At 43.8% G+C, this 25,734-nt stretch overlaps 1 protein-coding gene across 1 annotated transcript in view; it reads right to left on the bottom strand.

Annotated features, from left to right (window-relative positions):
• vwa5b2 (von Willebrand factor A domain containing 5B2) overlaps positions 1-25,166 on the bottom strand; it is a 128,383-nt gene extending 103,217 nt beyond the window's left edge. Inside the window, exon 1 of the mRNA XM_055645545.1 lies at positions 25,033-25,166. The gene's annotated coding sequence lies outside the window, so the exon portion shown is untranslated. The remainder of the gene's footprint in view (positions 1-25,032) is intronic.
• Between the last annotated feature and the right edge of the window lie 568 nt (positions 25,167-25,734).

Genomic DNA, 25,734 nt, shown 5'->3' with positions numbered 1-25,734 from the left:
CTATCGACCAGTGGCACTAACGCCAGTAGTGATGAAGTGCTTTGAGAGGCTGATCGTGGAGCAAATCAACTCCTACCTCGACAAAAACCTGGACCCACTGCAGTTCGCTTACCGCCACAACGGGTAAACGGTGGATGCGATCTCGCTGGCCCTCCACTCCGCACTGGACCACTTGGACAACAAAAATTCATATGTCAGGCTGTTATTCATTGATTACAGCTCGGCATTCAACACAATCATCCCCTCCAAGCTGGTTACCAAACTCACAGAACCGGGTCTCTGCACGTCCCTCTGCAACTGGATCCTCGACTTCCTCATCCACAGCCCACAGTATGTTCGTATCGCTGGAAATGTGTCAGCCTCGATAACAATCAACTCGGGAGCACCTCGATCAAGGCTGCATGCTCAGCTCCCTGCTGTACTCACTCTATACCCATGACTGCGTAGCGAACCACAGTGCGAACTCCATCATCAAGTTCGCTGACGACACCACTGTTGTGGGACATATCACTGACGGGGATGAGTCAGAGTACAGAAGAGAGATCGAGCAACTGTCCATATGGTGCCAGCGCAATTACCTGGCCCTCAACACCAGCAAAACCAAGGAACTGATTGTGGACTTTGGAAGGAGTAGGAGGGGGACCCACAGCCCCATTTATATCAACGGGTCGATGGTTGAAAGGGTCAAGAGCTTCAAATTCCTGGGCGTGCACATCTCTGAAGATCTTTCCTGGTCCGAGAACACTAACGCAATTATCAAAAAAGCTCATCAGCACCTCTACTTCCTGAGAAGATTACGGAGAGTCAGTTTGTCAAGGAAGACTCTCTCTAACTTCTACAGGTGCACAGTAGAGAGCATGCTGACCGGTTGCATCATGGCTTGGTTCGGCAATTTAAGCGCCCTGGAGAGGAAAAGACTACAAAAAGTAGTAAACACTGCCCAGTCCATCATCTGCTCTGACCTTCCTCCATCGAGGGGATTTATTGCAGTCGCTGCCTCAAAAAGGCTGGCAGTATCATCAAAGACCCACACCATCCTGGCCACACACTCATCTCCCTACTACCTTCAGGTAGAAGGTACAGGAGCCTGAAGACTGCAACAACCAGGTTCAGGAATAGTTACTTCCCCACAGCCATCAGGCTATTAAACCTGGCTCAGACAAACCTCTGATTATTAATAACCACTTTCTGCTATTTGCACTTTATCAGTTTATTTATTCATGTGTGTATATATTTATATCATGGTATATGGACACATTTATCTGTTTTGTAGTAAATGCCTACTATTTTCTGTGTGCTTAAGCAAAGCAAGAATTTCATTGTCCTATACAGGGACACATGACAATAAACTCACTTGAACTTGAACTTGAAACAGAAATTGAAATAAATTTTGACAACAGTTCAATTGAACAAGTGCAATGTTCAATTTTTTTTTGAACAACAGATTAATTTGAGTTCTATAGACTAACAGGTTATTTACACGTAAAGTTGAGACGAACTAAGAGCACTGCTCAGATGTAATACCAAAACGAAAACACCTTAAAGGAACACTAATGTCACATTTTGTTTGGAGTAAATTCTGGTAGATTACGAGCTGCAACAAGTATGAACATTGTCCTTCTGAAACCCTGTTAACAGTGTCTCACATTAGCGCTGGAGATCAGTTTGTTCTGAAGCGTCACCTTACCTGACACGCATCACAGATCATTATAAAGTGAATATTTATAAAGTTGATTTGAACCATGTAGTCTTTCAGGTAAAATGGTGGCAGATTAATTCACATTTTAAAAATACACTTAACTAATAAATTTGGCTTACAATTCTGACATTCTTTTTTGTTGTTGAATTTATTAAATTCAAATTAGAATTAACAATTTGAATTAGATGCTCAGAAATTGTAGATTTTTAGCCATCAGCATTTGGAATAATACTGTCAATCATTGTTTGTATGCAAACCATGTGTATATATTTATATATATTATGCAGCATGCTGTGACTATCAAGACACTTTCTATAATTCTGGTTTTTGGGAGACACATCCAAAATGAATCGTCTTAATTTCCTGATAGGGGTTTCAAATCTGTGGCATGGTAAATATTTCTATTTGCTGAACAGGGGTCATATTTGATGCATATTAGAACTCCATGCAACTCTCATTACAGAGCTTTAATTGTGGGTCTGAAGAAGGGTCTCGATCCAAAACGTCACCTATTCCTTTTCTCCAGAGATGCTGTCTGATCCGTTGAGTTACTCCAGCTGTTGCTTTATTTGAAACCTCTGTGCATTTCTTTGTGTGGGTACAGGATTTCCACATCTCATACAGGAGGCATTTTTACCTTGTTCTGGAGAAAGACGGCCTTCATTATTGTGCCATGAACATAGGAAATTCAATAAAATGATCACTATTATTTTATCTCAATGCCACATCCCTGCACTAATCCTATATCCTTTGATTCTTTTAATATCCAAAAATCTTTCAGTTTCTGTGTCAAACATACTCAGTGGCTGAGTCTCAACAGCCACCTTGGGAAAAACATTTCAAAGGTTCACACCTTCTCACTGAATACATTTCTTCCTGTCTCAGTTCAGGATGGCTGATCACTTATTTTGAAACTGCGATCGTGCTTTCAAACTCCTCAGCCAGGGAGAACATCTTTCCTGCATTTGCCTTGTCAAGCCCCAAAGGAATAGTGTATGCTTCAGTCAGATCATCTCCAATCCCTCTGAGCTCTTCCTAATCTTCCATCATTGGACAACTCCCTCCCCTAGCAATCAATCTGAGAAACCTTTCCTGAACTCCCATTACTGCAAGTATTTCTTCCTTGGGTAAATAGACCAATTGTACATGATATTCTAGATGTGGTCCTATCTGGGCCCCAAATAATTGTACAAAGACATCTTTACTATCTTTACTCTAGTACTCAAATACATCTGTCTACATTATACTAAAAGTCTCATCTTGTTTGGACGTCTGTCTGCATGCGTGTGTGCGAGCGAGCAATCTCAAGGAACTACACCAAAACGGTACACAATAGCCCGAAAATCTTTTGCAGAACCTTACTCAGCTTTTGCCCGTTGTCGTTCTTACAAGTTTCCTTCAGATTTGACGTTATATTGCACGTTATTGATATTTAAAGTTTTTTAAAAAGCCAACTTTGAAAATAATGACTGCCTTTGAGAGGGAGTCTCTTCCAGTAGCTTCCTCTTCCAGGATTATTGCATTGGGGGATGGGGTGCAACGGGTCCCACTTGGTCTAGTATAAAATAAAGATCCTTCCAATAGCTTTCTGAACGTTTTGTGCTATTTTTCAATAATTCGCTGACAAAGGCACCAACATTCCCCTGAGCACCTACCTTCCCACCCTTTGACACTTAAAAAAAATACTATTTAACTACTTTTTCTACCAAAGCAGATGCTGTTGTATTTTTCCACATTATACTAAATCTGCCATATCCTTGCCCTTCACTTAGCCTAATCCCCTGGAAGGCTTTCTACACCTGCCTCACAACTCACACTGCCCCCGGGCTTTGGATAGAACTTGGTCCTTTCATCCACGTCATCTCCAAAGAGACAAAAAAATTGGGTAAACACAGTGGCACGGCAATAAATGCAACTGAATCACATCTTGGTCATTGGACATCTGGTGTTTGTATGATCTCCCTGTGATCATGTGGGGTTTTCCACCATGCTCTGGATTTCTCCCTCATCCTTAATCGACAAATTTCCCCCAGTATAGCTTCGGGAATCAGGGCCCTGCTAATGGGCACATGTGAGAGAATAGATTACAGGGATTGGGATTGGTGGGATTCCTCTGAGAACAGTTTAGGTTGATGGGCCAAATGGCCTTGCGCTAGACGTATAATGTATGGGATTGATATAATTTGTGAAAACCTGGTGCTCTAGCATAATACACCATCCTCCAATTACAATTCCCAACGTGAAAATTACCAGATTACCTCTGCACTCTGTATTTAACCCTCTCCAATCCTTGCCGATATTACAACGTGTGGCTCTAATTGTGTTGAATAACCTCATACATCAGCTTTTGGATGTTCCATTGCACTACGGCACACATTTCCATTTATCTATACTACAATTTCAAACATCAAAAATGTTGAACACATTTGTCATTTGTACAATTGTTTTCCCTTTAATAAATCTGTTCATATTTTCTCAGATTTGTCCATTGAATATTAAAAGTTGAAAAAAACAGTCCATCCGTTATCTCCATAGCCATCTCTTTCAAACCCTTTCATGCACATTATCAGATCCTGGGGATTTATTGTGTGAGAAGGAACTGCAGATGCTGGTATCATTCCATCACAAGAAAGATACTATTGACTGACTTCTATTACAGACCCATGACTCCCACAACTATCTAATCAGTTTGTTAATTAAAATGAAAACTCTTTTTAAATGACACATTATTAAATTTCCACTTTAAACTTCCAGTTATTTTTTAAATAAATGCAAGTGAAAAGTAGATGCTCTCTGAAGGAACAATGAAGCTTTTAGCGACTCTCCAACTTACCTTATTGCTGGCACTGGACGTTTCTCTGGAACTGTTGCGCTACAAAGCTGAGAACTATATTCTGCGCCCTGTATCTTTCTCCTCACTCTTACCTTTTGCAATTAAGTTTCCTTGTTCGTATTCATCTATAGTATTATCTCCGCTACATTGACGACTGTATCGGTGTACCTCCTGCACCCATGCAGAACTCACTGACTTTTACTTGTAAAATTTACAACTTTATTTTAAAGTTGTAAATTGACAAATTTACTTGTATCATCTCCAACAGCTCCCTACCATTTCTAGATCTCATTGGCTCCCACAGGAGACAGACTATCGAAGAACATCTATTACAAACCCACTGACTCCCATAGATATCTAGACTACACTTCTTCCCACCCTGCTTCCTGCAAGACTCTATCCCCAACTCCCAATTCCTCCGTCTACACCGCATCTGCGCCCAAGATGAGGTGTTCCATACTAGAACATCCGAGATGTCATCATTCTTTAGGGAATGGGGGTTTCCCCTCTCCCATCATAGATGAGGCCCTCACACGTGTCTCCTCGGTACCCCACAGTTCTGCCCATGCTCCCCCTCCCTCTAGTCGCACCAGAGACAGAGACCCCCTATTCCTTACCTTCCACCCCATCAGCTGTCGCATACAACACATAATCCTCCGAAATGTCCGCCACCTCCAACGGAATCCCACCACTAGCCACATTTTCACATCTCCACCCCATTCCGCCTTCCGCAGAGACAGTTCCCTCTGTAACTCCCAAGTTAACTCGTCCCGTCCCACCCAATCCACCCCCTCCCCAGTTACCTTCCCCTGCCACCACAGAACATGCCATACCTGTCATTATACCTCCTCCCTGAAGTCCAGGAGCCGACAGTCCTTTCAGATCAAGCAGAGGTTCACTTGCGGACCCCTCCGGAGGTGTTCGGCGTTGTGTTTGACATATCTTAAGATGCACTTGTTATTCATCAAGACCAAACGCAGACTGGGCGATTGTTTTGCGGAACACCTTCGCTCAGCCCGCCTGAACCTACCTGATCTCCCAGTAGCTGGACACTAATTCCCATTCCTACAGAAACCTTTCCATCCTTGGTCTCCTCCATTGTCTGAGTGAGACTAAACGCACACCGGAGGGACAGCATCTCATATTTCTCTTACAGCCCAGTGGTATGAATATTGAATTCTCTCACTTCAGGTAGCCCTGACATTCCCTTTCTCTCTATCCCTCCCCCACCCAAGTCACTCTAGCTTCTCATTTTCACCCTACAAACAGCTTACTATGGCCTGTTTCCTTTATCATCATTACTGTTTTGCACATCTTTCATTCATTGTTCTTTATCTCTCCACATTCCCGTCTTTATCTCTCGTTTCCCTTATTCCCTAACCAGTCTGAAGAAGGGTCTTGACCCAAAACATCACCATTCCTTCTCTCCAGAGGTGCTGCCTGTCCTACTGAGTTACTCCAGCTTTTTGTGTCTATTCTGGGGATATATTGCTTTTAATGGGGATGACGGATGGCACAATGGGCTAAGTGTTTGGCTGGCGACCGGAAGGTAGATGCTTCATCTTCCCTCTTGGAGTGCATACTGTCGTTTAACGTCTGGGCAAGACACTTCACCCACCTTTGCCAAGTGTTTAAACATGTGAGGAATTTATTTGCCAAGCAGTTGGGGTCAACAAACACACAAGTTGACTGAAATGTGCTATATTCACTTGGATGGAAGACGGAAAAAAGTTCAATCTCTTCCCTTCTTCGCTCTTCGATGGTTGGGGGCCTCGAGGCCTCCATTGACGGGACGATCTTGACTTCTATAGCCGGCGGCATTTGGCCCTCCGCATCGGGGTGATCAGCTCCTGCATCGGGGGATGTCAGCTCCCCCGCGCTGGCGATCAAACCCCGCATCGGGACTGGTCGAGCCGCTGCGTCTTGGAGCTCTGACTTATCTCCCGAGACTGCGAGCTCTCGAAAGTCCACAGGCCGCGGTTGGAAATATCCTATGCAAGGGATCGGCTCCCCTTCCTTCAATGCCCAGTGGTTTATCTTAAAGTCAATCCGCAAGGAATTCAAACCAACATTTGTTAATCTTTGGCGACACAAAATGCGATCTGGAAAAACTAAGCGGGTCTCAGCAAGCATAAGGGAGCGAAGGAAAAAGGCAAGTTTCCCCTGACTCCTAACCCCTCCCCCCACGTAAAACAAACCAGAGAACATTTACACAAACTTTACCAAGTATCAATCAACAAATAAATACTGATGCGTAAAAGGCTTCATGAGAATATCGTACCAGTTGAAACATTTTGGCCCTGCATTTATATAGTTACGTTTGGCAGCAACCGTCTAAGAGACATGCAAAATTTTAGTATAAAGTTTGAGTTTGAGGAGATTAGTGGAAATTTGATTATGAATTCAGTATTTGATTAACTTATCATCTGTCAGCTATGGTGCGCAGCAATAGGTCACGGTGGCGCAGTGGTAAAATTGCTGCCTTACAGCTCTTGCAGCGCCAGAGACCCAGGTTCGATCCCGACCACGGGTACTGTCTGTACGAAATTTGTACGTTCTCCCCGTGACCGGGTGGGTTTTCTCCGAGATCTTCGGTTTCCTCCCACACTCCAAAGACGTACAGGTATGTAGGTTAATTGGCTTATTGTCTGTGTAAATTGTCCCTAGTGTGTGTAGGATAGCGTTAATGTGTGGGGATCGCTGGTCGGCGAGGACTCGGTGGGCCGAAGCGCCTGTTTCCACTCTGTATCTCTATACTAAACTTAACTAACCTTATTATAGAGCAACCTGTTTTGTTAATGTTCAAGAAGGAACTGCAGATGCTGGAAAATCGAAGGTAGACAAAAAATGCTGGAGGAACTCAGCGGGTGAGGCGGCATCTATGGAGCGAAGGAAATAGGCAACGTTTCCAGCCAAAACCCTTCTTCGGACTTTTTTTAATGTCTTGTTAATGGTAGATCCTGAGTTTTGCTTTTCATCACAGTTCCTATAGCAACAATATGTTGCCCTTCTCACAATAAATAAAGGGCAGAAATTTACAGAGACCTGTTAATCCACAAATAAAGGAACTAATTTTCAGAGAAACTTTAACGAGGACAAGGCTTTGGCCTTTTATATTCTGATGCTAAAAATTAATTTCACACTTCTCCAGATGAAGCAACTGGTTATGGAAATTACGTGGGGTCTCCACTCAACAAATTAATTCTTCTTTAAATATTTGAAAGGATAAATCCATTTTATTTAGTCCCGTGGTTGAGAAGGTCAAATTCTGAACGCATTTATTATTGGCAATGCCCTTGTGAACAAACGTTTGCTGTTTCTAAGTAATAGGTATTTCATCCATTTTATTTGATGATAAGGTGAAGATATTTATTTCATTTTCTGAATGATATTCGTCAGTCATTCCACTCAATTTCTCCCTACTGTCTTCAATTACATCCTCACATCATGTGGGAGTGATATTGGTTGTGACTCCATCCGTGATGTTCTGGAAGGTTCTGATGCCAGTGAGCTCCCACTTTGTTTGCCTACTCCTGATTAACCTTTAACCTTTAAAGGACATTTGGACAGATACATGGACAGGAATGGTTTAGTGGGATATGGGCCAAACACAGGTGAGACTAGTGTAGATAGGGTACCTTGGTCAGCTTGGGCAAGTTGGGCCGAAGGGCCTGAAGGGCCTGATGGGCCTGTTTCCATGCTGTATGAAATATAAACTCTTTATCCCTCTACCTGCTCTTTGTCTACCACCTTCTTTTGGATACAGTGACTTGTGACAGGTAACCCTTTGGAGAGTAAAGTTCTAATTTGACTCAATTATTCTTACCACTTAGGAAACCTATTTTCCTGCTGTGATCCTGCTAAACTCCAATCGATTATTGATGGGGAATTCTGATCTGGATATCTAAAACAGGGAGACTTCCAGTCCTGGCTAAAACCTCTGCCCCCCGCAATATTCGCACATCTGAAATTAGTTGTAGTTCAGTTCCCATTTATTGCCATTACTTCTCTTCAGAGATGCTGCCTGGCCCACTGAGTTACTCCAGCATTTTGTGTCTCTCATTTATTGCCAGGCCCACAAGTAAACCGGCACAATCATTGCTACAATTTGGAGCATCAAAGTATCAAAGTATCAAAGGTATTTTATTAGTCACATTCACATACACCGGGGTAAAATGAAGTGAAATGCTTTTTGCCATTTTGCAGCACACACAAAAAGAATACAGACATAACACCAATGAGAGTCTTAAACACAAAGAACATCCCCCCACAATGGCTCCCACCATGAGGGAAGGCACAAAGTCCAGTCCCCAACCCCAGTTCACCCATAGTCGGGCCTATTGAGGCCTCTACAGTTGCCTCTACGGAGGCCCAATGTTCCTGGCCGTTCTCGCCGGGTGATGTTGCTCCGGCGTCGGGAGAGTCCTCACAGCGGCCTGGGAACCCTGGAACGGCCGCCTCCGTACTGGAGGCCGCGGCTTCCTAAGCCGACAAGGCAGCGCCGGTTGGAGCTCCACAACTGGCGATCTCGTCGCGAGATCCCAGGCTCCCGGTGTAAAGTTCGGCGCCGCCGCCCGCAGCTGGCCGCACCACAGTCCCGCAGCTCCGCGATGTTGTTCCCGGCGGTCTCAGCTCGACCCAGGCAAGGCATCGCCCGCTCCACGATAGCGCTCCAGCGCTGTGCCGCCGCCGAAGCCGAGGTTCTGGGCGGTCCGCGACAGGAAATGCTGCTCCAGGCCCGCTGGTAGGCCGCGAGGACGGGTCGAAGCTGCTGCCCGGAGAAAAGCTGCCTCTCCGACCAGGTAGGGACCCTGAAAGGCAGTTTCCTCCCCCCCCCCCCCCCCCCCCCCCCCCCCCCCCCCCCCACCCCCCCCCCCCCCCACATTAAAAAGTCTAGACCTCCAAACAAAACACTTTAACTAAAAATAAAAATGAAACGGTGAAAAGACAGACAACTGCTGGCAGGGCAGCTGTGCACAGGACAGCGCATATAGGTGTGTTTATCTAACACATTTAAAATTAACATAACAAAGTGTTGACATCCAAAAAGCAGAAGAGCTTCAAATGATTTGTGATGATGTATCCTCCCTAAGGACCACTCTGAACCCTATCACCAGCCGAACCCCCACCCACCAACTGTACCTCTTTATACAGGTTTGGAAGAAGCCTGAGACCACCATCACCTCCTCTTGAGGCCAGACTGAGTTACTGGGACAAATCCAAGATAGTCAGTCACTCCTCACTGATGACAAGGGACAGTTCCCTCACACGGACTCAAACCTTCTTGTCACTGTACAATGCGATGATACGATAGAACTTCATTTATCCCAGGAGGGTAATTGGTCTGCCAATAGTTATAAAACACAAAATACACAAAATATGAAATTAAAGTGCGAGTGGTAAGTCCAGGATTTGGGATGTGCAAAGATTGGGAAGAGGGAGGGGGAAGGGGAGTCAGTCTACCCCACGACAGAAAGGAGAGGAGTTTTACTGTTTGATAGCCACAGGGAAAAAGGATCCGTGTTGCATCTTGGTGGAACCAGTCCGTCTCTTTAAAAATGAAAGAAACCACATTGTGTGAGTTCACCTTACTACAAGTGTCAGTGTAGTCATTGCCTATCCAGCATCATGACCAGTGACACGGATTATATAGCACAAATATTCATGGCATAATGTGATCTCTGATACTTAAAATTATAAATTCTCCACCATTTCTGCTTAAAAAAAAAATTGGAATATAAAAGCATGAGAATCTGTCATGAAAATGCAGTGATTTTTATCCAATAGTTTCACTCTTTTATCATTCTTAATCTCCTCAGTTTCCTTTGTAGAATTATATTTTGGTAATTTTTTTCTCTTTACTGTCTTTAATTTTACATGCATACATTCTGCTGCTCGTGTCTATATGATCTATGACATGTAGAATAATAGAGGCTACGTAAACTTGATTATTAGAAATGGGTTAGACTTTGTTGAGCGGCAGGGACCAGCCTCATAGATTTGAACTAACTGAGCTTTGCCAAACTGAGATTAGAAATTGATAGGTGGGGTCAACTATTACATTCCAAATTTAATATTTAATATTAAGTTCCTGATTGGGTGCAACACTTTATTCTCCTATGCTGTTCATAATTTGGTTTACTGAATGAGACACGTAGTGCTGAGTTAGGGCAAAAGTTTGTTCTGTCAAGTGTCCCAAGGCTATGAGGATAACGTGCTTTCTTACGCAGGGCAGTCGTACAGCACGTTACACAACAATTTATCATTAAGGTTCGAGACTGCAAATATCCTTTGATGTCAACAGGGAACAGAACATAGAACAGTACAGCATTTGAACAGGCTCTGGCCCACAATATTTGTGCTGAACATGATGCCAAGACCATCACTTGTCTACCTGCAAATATCCCTCCACTCCCTATACATCCAAACGTCTTTGGAATTCCACTAACATATCTGCTTCAAGAGATATATCCTTGGCTCACTGAAATCATCTGTTTATTACAAGCAGCTCAGTGAACAAGCAGCTCATTGTGGTAACATAATGAAGGTGAGCATTAAATGCCTTTTGCATTTGATCAAAATTACTACTAAATGCATAGTGCATGGAAACAGGCTCTTCAGCCCAACATGTCCATGCCAACCAAGATGCCCATTCCAAGCTTGTCCCATTTGCCTACACTTGGCCAATGTCCATCTAAACCTTTCCTTTGCATTAACCTGTCCAAATGTATTTTAAAAGTTGGTATTGCACCTGCCTCAACTGCTTCACCAGGCAGCTAATTCTATGTACCCACTATCCTCTGTGAGAAACTGCAGTGTATTGCGCTTTGAATTTGGCATAGCGATTGTGTGAGGATGGTAATCTTATGAAATTTGGTAATAACTTGGCGAGCAACTAAAAGCGGCTTTTTTTTTGACATATTACAAACCTATTTCTTCACAGCAATTACACATTCCTTACTTTCATTTTCTATTCTGTTGCATTTAAAAGAGTATCATAGATTCATACTGCATGGAAACAGGCCCTTCAGCCCAACTTGCCCACACCAACTAACGTGCCCCATCTACACTGGTTCCACTTGCCTGCATTTGACCCATATCCCCCTAAACCTATCCTGTCCATGTATTTGTTTAAATGTTTCTTACACATTGTGATAGTACCTGCCTCAACTACCTAATTCCATACACCTACCACCATTTGTGTAAAATATGCTCAGGTTCCTATTAAATCTTTCCCCCCTCACTTTAAACCTACATCCTCTGGTTCTCAATTCCCTTCCTCTGGGTAAAAGACTCTGTGCATTTACCATATCTATTCCTCTTGTGATATTTTACAGAATAAGAAATGAAAGAAGGAACTGAGCCCAAAAACTGAGGAGAAAAGAAGGAGAGAGTTATATAGCATGTCCCGGAAGGTGTGATTCAATGTATCTGTTTAAAGAACAGCCTGCATGATTTCCCTGGTCTCATTTTCCAGGAAAGGAATGTCAAATCTTTCATGCTTTTAATTAATGGCTATGATTTTTTGGCAGCTTGAGGAGTCCAAGACTGTAGGCTGTAAGATTATTCATAACCTTTATCTTCACTCAAGAAATAACGTGAAACAATTTAAGTTGATGGAAGCTTGATTGGCTCAATGTCAAATCACAATACATTCTAATAAAGCAACTATCTCACAATGTGATCTTTTGGGCATGGATTAATGATTCTTGCCATAATATAAAAACCTCTGTAAAATTACTTCCAAAGAGAATGGTCTAAAACATTTATTTCTCCTATTACATCCCTCATATCTGAGCATTTGTACAGGTATGTTTTAAAATTGATTTGAATATAGTACAAGAGACTCCTTGAGGTTTACAATTCCTCATCTGTATAAATACACCAAAGTAATTCTGTTTAATCTCAAGAATAATGTGTGGAGAATTTTGCACAGACAGAGAATGTACTGTAATTGTAAACGCTCATGTATGATAAACCTGTCAGTGTGGTGAGTGATTTTGCTTTTACTGTAATTTATGAATTCATTATTCTTTACTTTGGCTCAGATGTGGTCTCTCGACACCAGCATTAGATTCCGGTTGCAACTGGTTTTGTTGGCAGAGGTTGGAGTGGAACCATCTTTTATTCGCTGTATGAATGTTAATAGAAGTGCAGTAATCCCTTTACGTTTTATGTTAAATGCTGAACTTCCAACTCTTGGGAACAAAACGTACCTATTCAAAGGGCCATGTGGAAGAAGAATGAATTACTGCACATGAAATATTGTTGTAGAGACATTGAGGAATTATTTCAAAAATGCAGGATGGGTGAGATAAATGCGGAGGCAATTTACTTCTGTGCAACTGGGAGGTTGTAGCCATTACAGAAACCTGTTTAAAAGGAGGGCAGGACTGGCAGCTCAATGTTCCAGGGTGCAGACGCTTCAGGGGAGACAGAGGTGGGGGTAAAAGAGGAGGGGGTGTTGCATTATTGATTCCCGAGGATGTCACGGTAGTGGTGAGAGGAGACATTAATAATAGTTTGTCCAGTATGGGTGGAGCTAAGAAACAAGGAAGAGATGATCATCTTGTTGGGGGTGTACTACAGACCCCGCGGATTTCTTCCCTCTTTCAAACCCCCATGTTTCTTCTCCGTGGATTGTCACCTTGTCGTGGTGGAGAAGCTTGTGTGGTCCTGAGATCCTGAGAGCGATGCCGTCTGGAGCTATGCTCCTGATAGGGTCACCCCTGCAGTAAAGTCAAGGGGGAGGTCTCTGTCAAGGAGCAATCCAACCAAGACCTCAACGGTGTAACAGGTGGAGAATGATGGCTGACTTTAGTGGAGCGCCACAACGGCTGGGAAGGTGGATGAAGGCTGCAGCAGAAAAGGGTCCCCGGTCGTCTTGGACTCCATGCCACTGGATCCTGACCCAGATCTGTCAAGGGCCGCATGGTGGCTGTCTGTGCACCAGTCTCCCCATGTTGAACAAAGTCACGCACAGGCATCCTCCATGACAGGACAGTCATACTCACTTCGAGTGACCGCCGATAATGTTGACAGACCCCCAAATAGTCAATGGGAATTAGAAGAGAAAATATACCAGGAGATTGCAGGCAGCTGCAGGATCAAAAAGGTTGTTATAGTAGGGGATTTTAACGTTCCCAATATTGATTTAAAATTTAGATGGGGAAGAATTTGTCAAATGTGTTCAGGAAAGTTTCCTCTGGCAATATTTAGAGGGCTCTACACGGGAGAGGGAATTCCTTGATCTCGTCTTAGAAAATTGGGAGGGCCAAATGGGTGAAATGTTTGTGGATGAGCCTTTTGGGACCAGCGACCACTGTTCTATTAGATTTAATATAGTTATGGATAGAGACAGAATGGGCACACGAGTTAAAATTCTAAGTTGGGGCAAGGTCAACTTTGAAGATATTAGACAGCAACTCACTCAAGTTGCTTGGAGCAGGTTGTTTGAAGGAAAAAGAACGTCAGGAAAGTGGAATGTATTTAGATGTGTGCTGTCAAGAGTCCAGGACATGCATGTTCCTGTTATAGTGTAGGGCAAGGCAGGTGAGCATAAGGAAGCTTGGATGACAAGGGAAATTGAGGCTCTGGTCAAGAGTAAGAAGGAGGTGTGCGGCAGGTATAGGCAGCTGAGATCAAGAGTATCCCTAAAGGAGTTTCAGCAATGAGGAGCAAGCTACAAAATGAAATCAGATTGGTAAAAAAAGGATAGAAGATAGCTCTGGTAGATAATATTAAGGATAATCCCAAGAGATTTTAGAAGTATATGAAGGGAAAAAGGGGAACAAGGGGTAGAATGGGCCCTCCCTGGGATCAAAGCAGTCAACTCTGTGTAGAGCCACAAGAGATGGGCAAGGCCTTCAGTGAGTATTTCTCCTCTGTTTTTACTGTGGATTAGGGCATGAGGACTTGGGAACTTGGGGCAGGCAATGGAAGTAGCTTGCGAGCAGTCGGCATTGTGGTCGAGGAGATGCTGATGCATACAAAGGTTGACAAATCTCACAGATCTGATGAGATATATTGGAAGACACTGTGGAAGCTAGAGAGGAAATTGCAGGTGATCTGGCTGTGATTTTCAAGCCAACATTAAATACGGGCGAGGTGCCAATGAGCCTAACCCAGGTCAGTGAGCCTAACCCAGGTCAGTGAGCCTAACCCTGGTCAGTGAGCCTAACCCTGGTCAGTGAGCCAAACCCAGGTCAGTGAGCCAAACCCAGGTCAGTGAGCCAAACCCAGGTCAGTGAGCCAAACCCAGGTCAGTGAGCCAAACCCAGGTCAGTGAGCCAAACATCTGTGCTCATGCATTTAGATGAACAAGAGCTGATGAGGAATAGTCAGCTCGGTTTTGTACACGGGAGATCGTGTCTCACAAAACTGATTGATTTTTTTGAAGATGTCACCAAAAAGGTTGATGAGTGCAGATCTGTAGATGTTGTATATAGGGATTTCAGCAAGACATTGGATGAAATTCCACATGGTAGGCTGCTTTGGAAGGTTTGAAAGCAGGGAATCCAAGGAAAGATAGGTGAATGGATTGGCTTCATGGAAGGAAGTAGAGGACAATGGTGGAAGGTTTCTTCTCGGACTGCAGGTCTGTGAATAATGGTGTGCCGCAGGGTTTGGTGCTGGGCCCATTGCTGCTCGTCATCTACATAAATGATTTGGATGATAATGTACATGGCATGATTAGCAAGATTGCAGATGACACTAAAGTAGGTGGTATTGTAGATAGTGAAGATGGTCGTCGGAAATTGCATCAAGATCTTGATCGGTTGGCCAGGTGGTCTGAGGAAAGTTAATCAAATTTAATAAAGAGAAATGTGAAGTGATGCTAACTAGGACTAACTAGGGCAGCACCTACACAGTGAATGGTAGGGCTCTGGGGAGTGTGGAGAGAAGGATCCATGTATATAGTTCCTTGAAAGTGGCATCACAGGGAGATAGGGTGGTCAAAACGCCTTTTGGCACATTGCCCTTCAAAAGTCAGGGGTGATCTTGTAGAAGTGTACAACATCATGAGAGGAATAGATTAAATGAATGCACAGTCTTTTGTGCAAAGTGGGGGAATCGAGAACCAGAGGACATAGGTTTAAGGTGAGGGGGGAAAGATTTAATTGAAACCTGAGGGGTAACTTTTTTACACAAAGGGTGGTGGGGGTGTGGAACAAGCTGCCAGAAGAGGTGGTTGAGGCAGGTACTATCATAATATTAAGAAGCATTTAGACAGGTATGTGAATAGGATAGGTTTAGAGGTTTATAGGCCAAGCGCAGGCGGGTTAGTGTAGAACGGGCATGTCGATTGGCAAGGGCAAGTTGGGCCAAAGGGCCTGTTACCACGCTGTATAACTCTATGACTCTATGACTAAATGAATGACACTAATTTAGTGATATCCCAGTTGCATTACACATATTGGGAGCACAACAAGAGTTGCCACCAAATGGAAAACATAAGGTGCCTTTAAAACACAGCAAAGCTGTTTTAAACGACAACAGAATATGCTGTGAAATCTCAGCAGCTCGGGCAGGTTCTTCAGCTAGTTTACGGAGAGTGTCCTTCTGCAAAGGGCAGTCACAGCCTTAATTGTGCAATCAAATATTATTACAGTTGCTACAAGACATTCCATTTACATTCTACTGTCCTGAATGTATAAGGTCTCCAGGTGGTATAAATGTCCATCCTTAGTCCTGAGGCATGGTCATCTCTTATAATGCAAATAATCATGCGTCATCCTCAATCTTCTCCATGGATTGTCACCTTGTCGTGGTGGAGAAGCTTGCATGGTCCTGAGATCCTGAGAGCGATGCCGTCTGGAGCTATGCTCCTGGTAGGATCACCCATGGCGGTAAGGTCAAGGTGAAGGACTCTGACAAAGAGCAATCCAACCAAGACCTCAACGGTGGAACAGGCGGAGGATGTTGGCTGACTTTAGTGGAGCGTCACAATGGCTGGGAAGGCGGATGAAGGCTGCAGCAGAAAAGGGTCCCCGGTTGTCTTGGATTCCATGCCACTGGATCCTGACCCAGACCATGTGGTGGCTGTCTGTGCAACAGTCTCTCCACGTCAAACAAAGTCACGCACAGGCGTCCTCCATGAGAGGACAGTCATACTCGCTTTGAGTGACCGCCGATGATGATCCTCAATGGCACTTGGCTCATTCATTGATTCCATTGCACAGAAAGAAGCCGTGTGGACTGCCCATAGTCCTTAATCCCTAAACTGCTTGTTACAAGTCAACAGATGTGCCTGAACACTAGATTATGATTCAAACCCCCAATCCTAACATCCCTCCCCGCTGATTAATATTGGTTTCTCACTGGTGACCTGCCTGTGTAAAGCAGTCCCAATGCAATGAAGTAAAGAGTTGAGCATTAATCATACCTTGTCATATGCTGGCATGATCTGAAAAAATGGTTTGACTCCAGAAAAGAGCTTTAGTTTATCTTTTTAACATTTTCTTCAGTTAAACCTCAATGCAAACCTTGAGCAATTTCCACTAATGCAAAACATGGCATCAAATGTTACATGATTTTTCTATCAGGGCTAAGAGTATTTTTTTTAGATCTCTCAAGAGTAGATAACTGAAGCATTCAGTATCAACATCAGTGCAGGCAACATAATTTACTGGGCCTAAGAAGAAGGTAAGTAAATTGCCTGAATATATCGGAGAATCATTTTTGCTCCTCTGGAGTCTGCATTAAACAGAATTACTGGATCCCACTCCATGGCAAGACCCCTTCACTTCCCTCCCGATCCTTGATCCCTCCCCATGGATCTCAATTAGCTTCTCCCCAAGCCACCACCAAACATGGGCAATTCCCAAACTTAGCTCTTCTACCTCACATTCAACATCCCACACACCTCCCCCATCCCGCGCACCCAACATCAAGCCTTGGTCCTGTCATTCCTCACTCTCATCCCAGGCCCTAGACGTGCTACCTGAGGGCCACTAGAATGCTGGCGGCATCCTGATATTCAATGACGGACTGCCTGTATCCGGAGGGCCTCTGGCCTAACGGCACAGAGAATTTGCCCTCAAATGCCCAAAGTGGCTTCCAGACATTCATTAATGTTGTCCTCCAGCGTATTAAACAATTGCCACTGCTCCAGTTGGACACAGGTGCTGCCCAAGGGTGATCCAGCAGCAGGCCTGACTGTCAGAAATGAGTAGTGAGTGTTTAGATTGAGGCAAGTTAAGAGACCTCCTAGCGTGAAAAAAATGCATTTGTACTTATTGTTACATTTGACTCCACTGATAGCACTAAAATATAAACAGAAAATGCTGGAAGCACTCAGCACCATGGGGAGAAAAACTGTTAATATTCCAGAACTGAAACATCAACTCTGTTTCTCTTTCCTTAAATGCAATCCGACCCGCTGAGGGTTTCCAGCATTTTATACTTTTATTCCGGAGAGTTCATTTTGATATTCAATGACTGTAAGTAGCACGGTTGACTTCACGGCAGTGATTCTAAGACAGTTAAGGAGAGTGTCCACAAGCTAAGAGTTAAGCGCTATCTCATGGTGCAAGTCGACCCACGAGTGACCCCGAGTTTAAAACAAATTAAACTCGTGGTAATCACGTACGGGAACATCGGAACTCGCGGACGCAACTTAGCGACTCGTGGCGCTAACGGCAGGTACCCGTGAAACTTGTTAACTCTTGAAAAATTTCAAACACGTTTAAAGTTTTCGACGAGTCAAATTTACTGTTGCAGTTAAAAATTGAAATATTTAAACTCGTTGTAAGAACTTGGTGGCCCGTGAGTTTATCTTAGTGACTCTTGAGTCGACCGTGTTAACTCGTCAGCATTCTGAACTCGGCAGCTGGACAGAGAACAGTAACCTGGGAGATTAGTTCCATCAAGTAAAAACTAGCTTTCCGTCTCTCTCCATTCCCCCCCCCCCCCCACCCCATTCCCAGTTCACCCATTCCTTCTCTCTAGAGATGCTGCATGTCCCTCCGAGTTACTCCAGCATTTTGTGTCCATATCCATTTCAATATCTTACATTTTATTTTTATATCTTATTTTAAAACAACTTGTTTTTAACACTGCCGTTTCCTATGGACTGTCTAGCTGGAGAGATAGAAAGGGAGGGTATGAGAATTTGTTCAAGAGGAGCAAATGACTATGTTTTAGTATTACATGTTTGCTGGTAATGGTGATGTTACCTGATCCTGGCTGCCAATGGTTCATGCAGTGCCAGTGCCGTTCGGTTACAATCCTTTCATGTTACCCATTCCTTCTCTCCAGAGAAGTTGCCTGAGCTGCTTGAGTTACTCCAGCGTTAAAGTTTTGCGGGTCTGGGGCAGATTGCAGCGATAGGGAAGGGGTGGGACTTTCAAGAAGGATAGCGTCTAGCGGTTGCTTATTAGTTAGCAGGCAGCGAGTGGAGAGAGAGAACGGGTAGGCGGCAGAACACTCTTGGATACCCGCCACTGCTGTCTCTGCCCTGCTAAAGTCCAGCTCATCCGAGACACTGCAAATCTCAAACATGCAAATTAACAAATAAAGCACAAATAAGTATTTCCAGTATATACTCTCATTCAGCTGAGAAATGGAGCACAAACCTAAGTTCAGGCAATAAAAGAGACAATGCAAAGCACTCAATGGCAATTTTTGAGGTACCATCAGATAAGCAGATGCATGATAACCACTTTTTAAAAAAAAGACAGATGCAATGAAATTACTTACACTAAAATGAAAAAATAAATCCACACTTTAAGTTAAATAAAACAAAGTCATTTTTACCATGTGAGGATTTTTCAACACGTCGGTAGACGTTGTCGGCTCAAGAGTAACTCGGGAGAGGAACTTGGAACATCGCAGAAATGACAAGTAAATGGCAAACTTAGCCATACCCGTGGGTTAAACTCTTGATCATAAACTTGGGATCTCGTACACAACCATGAGTCTTTCACTTGGGGTCACTCGTGGGTCAACTCACACTGTGAGACAGGGCCATTACTGCTTTATGGGCCTGTCCCACTTGGCGATATTTTAGGCAACTGCCGGCGACTGTCACAGTTATAGCAGGTCGCCGAAAAAACGCCTACGACAACCTACATCGGCCTGGCGACACCCTATGACAGCACCTACGTCAAGCTACGCTCATTGGCGTCAAACCCACTTCCGCCGAAAAATGTTCAACGTTGAAAATTTAGCGGCGACCAGGAAGACGCTACGCCATTTTGCGCGACTGAGGAGACTACTCCCGGCAACCACCGGCGAACATGTGGCAACAAACTAGTCGCCTGCAGTTGCCTACAAAATATCCTAAGAGGGACAGGACGAGATGATATATCTGCTGTGAAGATTATTTTTAGAGATACAGTGCAGAAACAGGCCCTTCAGCCCAACGAGTCCACACCAACCAGTGATCCCGGACTAACACTATCCTACACACACTGGGGACAATTTACAATTTTACCAAACCAATTTACCTACAAACCTGTACGCCTTTGGAGTGTTGGAGGAAACCGAAGAATTCGGAGAAAGCTCACACGGTCACAGGGAGAACGTACAAACTCTATACAAACAGCATCCGTAGTCAGGATCGAACCCGGGTCTCCGGCGCTGCAAGCGCTGTAAGGCAGCAACTCTACCGCTGTGCCACCGTGCCACTCATCAGAGGAGAGCAGATTATCCTCAAGTATTCTGGCCACTATTTATCCGTTAGTCCATACTGTTAAAACAAATCATCTGGTCATTATCACACTGCAGTTTAGAAGTGCACAGTAGAGCAGCTGGTAAAGCCACAGCCTCACAGCACCAGAGACTGAATTTGATCCTGACCAACTGTCTGCGTGGAGTTTGCATGTTCCCCCTGTGACAAAGTAGGTTTCCTCCAGGTGCTCATTTCCTTCCACATCGCAAAGACGTATGGGTTTGTAGGTTAATTGTAAGATGTGTAGGGAGTGGATGAGAAAATGGGATAACATTGAACTAATGTGAGCAGGTGATCAATAGTCAGCATGGACTTAGTGGGCTGAAGGGCCTATTTCCAAGCTGTATCTCTAAACTACACTTTGGAATAAAATTATTCTCTCTCCAAGATATTTAACAAATGAAGGATTAAATTAATTTTCATCAATATTTTGATTGTGGAATCTTTTTTGTGACGACTTGTTAAAGTACTACCCTTCATCAAAATAAGCAATCCTTGTTTGACCTCGTGATGTTTGGATACTTTCCGCTTCTTAGTTTCTGAGGAATATTCAAATAGAAAATGTTGGAAATATTCCATGAGTAGTTGATGACACATGGTCTGTGCATTGTACATTGTACATTGACCAAGCCTTTCAGAGTTCTGGACATGAATTCACTCTTTAGTTTCCTTCAACCAAATGAATTTGATATTAGCCAAGGAGCAGGAGGTTGGAAGAAACCTCACTGGTAATAAGCAGTTTAAAATTAAGTTCATAAACAAAACTTCAGATTATGGAACTGGAATGATTTTTGCTTCGTGTAGGAAGGAACTTCAGATGCTGGTTTAAACCAAAGATAGACACAAAAAGCTGGAGTAACTCAGTGGGTCCGACAGCATCTCTGGAAAAAAGGAATAGGTGAAATCACCTATTCATAGAAACATGGAAACACAGAAAATAGTTGCAGGAGAAGGCCATTCGGCCCTTTGAGCCTGCACCGACATTCAATATGATCATGGCTGATCATCTAAAATCAGTACCCTGTCCCTGCTTTTTCTCCATATCCCTTGATTCCTTTAGCCCTAAGAGTTAAATCTAAAGGGGCTGCCCCACTGCTGCTACCTAATCCTAGAGTTCTGGTGAGTTTGCCCTTGACTCATACTCACTGCATTGTCGATACGAGGTCCTAGGAGGTCTTTGTAACTCTCCTTCGTGCTCAAGGGGAAGCCTCAGCTAGGTCGTGGTGTATTTTTCAACACGTTGAAAAATGCCCGCAAGTAAAAAAATAGTCGCCATGGAAAAAATTGATACTTTCTTTACTCGTAGGATTAGTCGGTAGGTCTTAGTAGGTCGTAGCATGTCATTTGTAGGTAATCGAGGGTAGTTGAAGTTAGTCGAAGGTAGTCGTAGATAGTCATCAACATAGTCGAAGGAGGTCTTCTTACATAGTCGAAGGAGGTCTTCAACATGACATCTTTTCAAACTCTCCTAAACTCTTCTAAACTCACAAATTAGGTCGCCGCAGTGGGACAGCCCCTTAACTCTCTTGAAAACGTATCTTGTTTTCTCTCAGAGATGCTGACTCACCGAGTTACTCCAGCTTTATGTGTCTATTTTATGATTATGCTTTGTGGTGTACAATTGTTCCAGCAGTGGGTCAGAAACCAAAGCAACGTAATTCCCTCAGTGGGACTCCCATTATTTATCAGAGGTTGATGCAACTAATTGAGTCTGCAGTTGATTGCTTTCCATGGGCAGAAACTATGCAATACATCTCGCAAGTGATTAAATGTGAGATTACAATGCAACAGCATACCTCAGACAAGTAAAGGCAAGCACTTGGAAGGTAACACCCAATTTGCTGAACACAACACAATGCAGTCTTCACCAGTCAGTTAAACAGTTCTCTCCATTAGCTACAACTAATTATGATGATAAAAGGAATTTGGCAGATTTAAAGTACTGGCCTGAGTTCTAAATTCACTTCACCGATTTTATGTCATTGGAGCATGATATCATGACAATGTGACATTGTGCTCAGCTAATTCTCTCTGATTATTTGAGTTCTACAACGAATACATTTATTTAATTTATGATATGCCACTTTAAGGTGTGAAAATATAATGTCCGCTCCATTAGCTGTCATGTTGTCAGCTATCCTTACATCATCAACACTAGAGACATCTTTCGTGTTCCTTATACATCACAGTATGTGTATGTGTGTATGTGTATATGTCCCTTATACATCACAGTTGGAGAGGGTGGTCCTAGCTCGAGACATCTTGCTCGCGTGATAATATAGTTCACTCCCTATAGTCTTCAAGTTCTTGGCATTCTTCAGCTAATGGAAGCACTGGAGTACTGCCAATGATGCTGAGAAGGCAATGTTTACAATGGTTAAATTACCCGTGTCCCTCCAAAGCTTTTGAACGAGCCTGAGAATCGATCATCTTTCACATTGATGGGTTACCCACAAAGGATTTGCATTCACAGAATTCAATTCCAGCAAAAAAAAGGATCCAAATTTATCTCAGTGGAAAAGCAAGCCTTTAATAAAACATTGCAAATAAAACCCACAGCTTTGACTCAGGTCAGTTTGCCTGCAGGATCAAAATCTAGATGTGAAAACGAAATTGCTAATTGGTTTTGACGCTGCATAAGTTACTCGGGCATTTAATGTGGATTCAAGAGCGAATGGCCCGTGTTTCTGATTTAAGTTAATATATTTGTAGCAAGAATTCAAAATCAACTGTGTTCATCCACAGACAGTTGTAAATTAAGAGAGACACAAGCAACTGCAGATGCTGTAATCTTGAGCAAAAATACAAGTTGCTGGAAGATTCAGCAGGTCAGGCAGTATCTGAGGAGAGAATGGACAGGCGACGTTTCGGGTCAGGACTCTTCTTCAGACTGACAGGGGCGCGAAAAAGGGAAAAGAGCAGTGAGGGCAGGACAAAGCATGGTAATGATAGGTTGGTACAGATGACGGGGGTTTCGTTGGCAGATGGGTATAGTAATCGGTAAAGATTAGAGGGGGAAAAGGGTCAGATAAGGAGAGGAGAAGAGGAGTGAAACATAACGCTGGAGAGAGGGATGTGGGTGGAAAGGAACAGGACTGTGAGGGGGGGAGGAGATGACTGAAGAAGGGTTTCGGCCCGAAACGTTGCCTATTTCCCTCGCTCCATAGATGCTGCTGCACCCGCTGAGTTTCTCCAGCACTTTTGTCTACCTGAGATGATGGGAGAAATGGGTGCACATCAGGGTGAGGGGCCGTGGGAAAGAGAGAGGGTGTACGCAGGATTTACTTGAAATTGGATGAGTCATACCGTTGGGTTGTAAGCTACATCTAGTGGAATATGAGGTGTTCATTTTGCATGTGGCCTCACTCTGGTAATGGAAAGGTTGGAATGGAAAGGTGAGTTACAATGGTTAACAACTCAGAAATCCAGCAGGCCTTGGTAGAAGTATTGGGCAAATTGGTCGAGAAGTCTACACTTGTTCTTGCCGATGTTAAGGAGCTCACATCAGGAGCACAGAATATACTAAACAAGGTTTGAATGGATTCCCATGAAACTCTCTGTCTCACCTGGAAGGGCTGCTGGGGTCCTTGGATAAAATCACACAGCACAGAAGACCATTCAGTGCATTGTACTACACGGGTTAGATGGAAAAGTTATAGAATAAACTTTATAAAAGAATAAACTCAGCCTATCCTTATAACTGTAGCCTTCCACTCCGAACAACATCCTGGTAAGCCTCTTCTTCATTCCCTAATGTTACCACATCTCTCCTGTGGAGCAACAACTAGAGCTGGGCACAATGCTCTAAGTGTGGCATAGCCAGAGTTTAGGACGACTGTAATAACTCCTATACTCAATGCCTCAGCCTAAGATGGCAAGAATATCAAAAGCCTTTATCATTACACATGTTATAACTTTCAAGGAGCTAAGGACTTGCTCTCTCTCTCTGTACGTCAATGCTCCTAAGAACCATGTCTTCCATATGGCCTCTCAGAATTTGACTTCCCAAAGTGCATTTCTTTGCACGTCTCAATTAAATTCCATCTACCGTCCTTCTGCCCACACCCCCCCCCCCCCCCCCCCCCCCCACCCCCCCCACACAAAGAACATTCTCATACAAGTCAGTTTATGTATTACAATCAACAAACGTGCCAGCATTGATCCCTGCCTCCTGCCGTTTGTTCCTGGTTGCCAGTTGGATGGTGATGATGAATGTCACCATCGCCCACCCTATGCCAATGCAACCTTGGATTAACTGAGAAAAAGGTCAACATCTCTCACTCTGGCACAAAGGTCAGCTGTAAGCATGCACCACTTCTTGTAAAAGTCCGCAGAAAGGGTTCACCATCTCACAAACGTAAACAAAAAGGGTGCATCATTTCACACAAAAGTCAGCAGAGCGAGTGTGCTCAGTCACACAAAAGTAATCTCACAAACTATCCAACCAACCACCCCGCTTGTCACCTCCTGTCTTGTCAATGGAAGATAGACACAAAAAGCTGGAGTAACTCAGCGGGTCAGACAGCATCTCTGCAGAGAAGGAATAAGTGAAGTTTTGGGTCAGGACCCACTTGCTGCATCCCTTCTGTGACACATTCTGTCAGTGGAAGAGTCTGCTAATCCCACACTGGTCAGTCTGTTATCACACTACCCGCATGGGTGGAATGGCAGCAAGTCATCCTCAATCTTAAGGAGCTGCCCAAGAACAAAGGGAATACTCCATGGCAGCATTTCTTTCCACTTATCCCCTCAGCTGCATTTCACACCATTCTCCTGAGAAAGCAGGAGGGTAAACTTCCCATTGAGATGAACAAAGCAAAGACATACCTGAGCTCAGGCTGGGATATTCCACATCTGTGAAACCCACTGGTGAACTAAACAGTGAACAAGTGGAGCCAGGCCTGAGGAAATGCATGTTTATGTTATGCGCTGGCTGGCATTCCAGAGTCATGACTCAGGCCTCACTGCTGTGGACGCCGACACACTGATGTTTGGAATTTTCTACCACATCCCTCATCACTCCGGATTACAGACACAAAATAGGGCAACAGAAGGCGGCTGAGTGACCAAGGCTGAAAAAATAAAAATCACTGATCTAATCTTGTGCCCAGTGAGAAAGTAACATATAGAAACAAACTGCAGATGCAGGTTTACACCAAAGATAGACACAAAGTGCTGGAGTAACTCAGTGGGCCAGGCAGCATCTCTGGAGCCAAAGGATGAGCGATGTTTCAGGTCAGGAGTTAATCATCAGACTGAAAATAGAGGGTGAGGAGGTGAGGATCTGGAGCAGACTAAAGACCAGGACTGATCAGGCTAAGCCACAAATGAACTCAGACAGGGTCAAGTCAAGTCAAGTCAAGTTTATTTGTCACATACACATACGAGATGTGCAGTGAAATGAAAGTGGCAATGCTCGCGGACTTTTGTGCAAAAGACAAACAACAAAACAACCAAACAAATTATAAACACAATCATAACACACATATTCTTTTACATAGTCAATAATGGAAGGAAAAACGTTCTGTA

Source organism: Leucoraja erinacea, chromosome 14 (genome assembly GCF_028641065.1).
Source record: "Leucoraja erinacea ecotype New England chromosome 14, Leri_hhj_1, whole genome shotgun sequence".
In the NCBI taxonomy this organism is placed as follows: domain Eukaryota; kingdom Metazoa; phylum Chordata; class Chondrichthyes; order Rajiformes; family Rajidae; genus Leucoraja; species Leucoraja erinaceus.
This window is presented reverse-complemented; position numbering and strand designations above follow the sequence as displayed.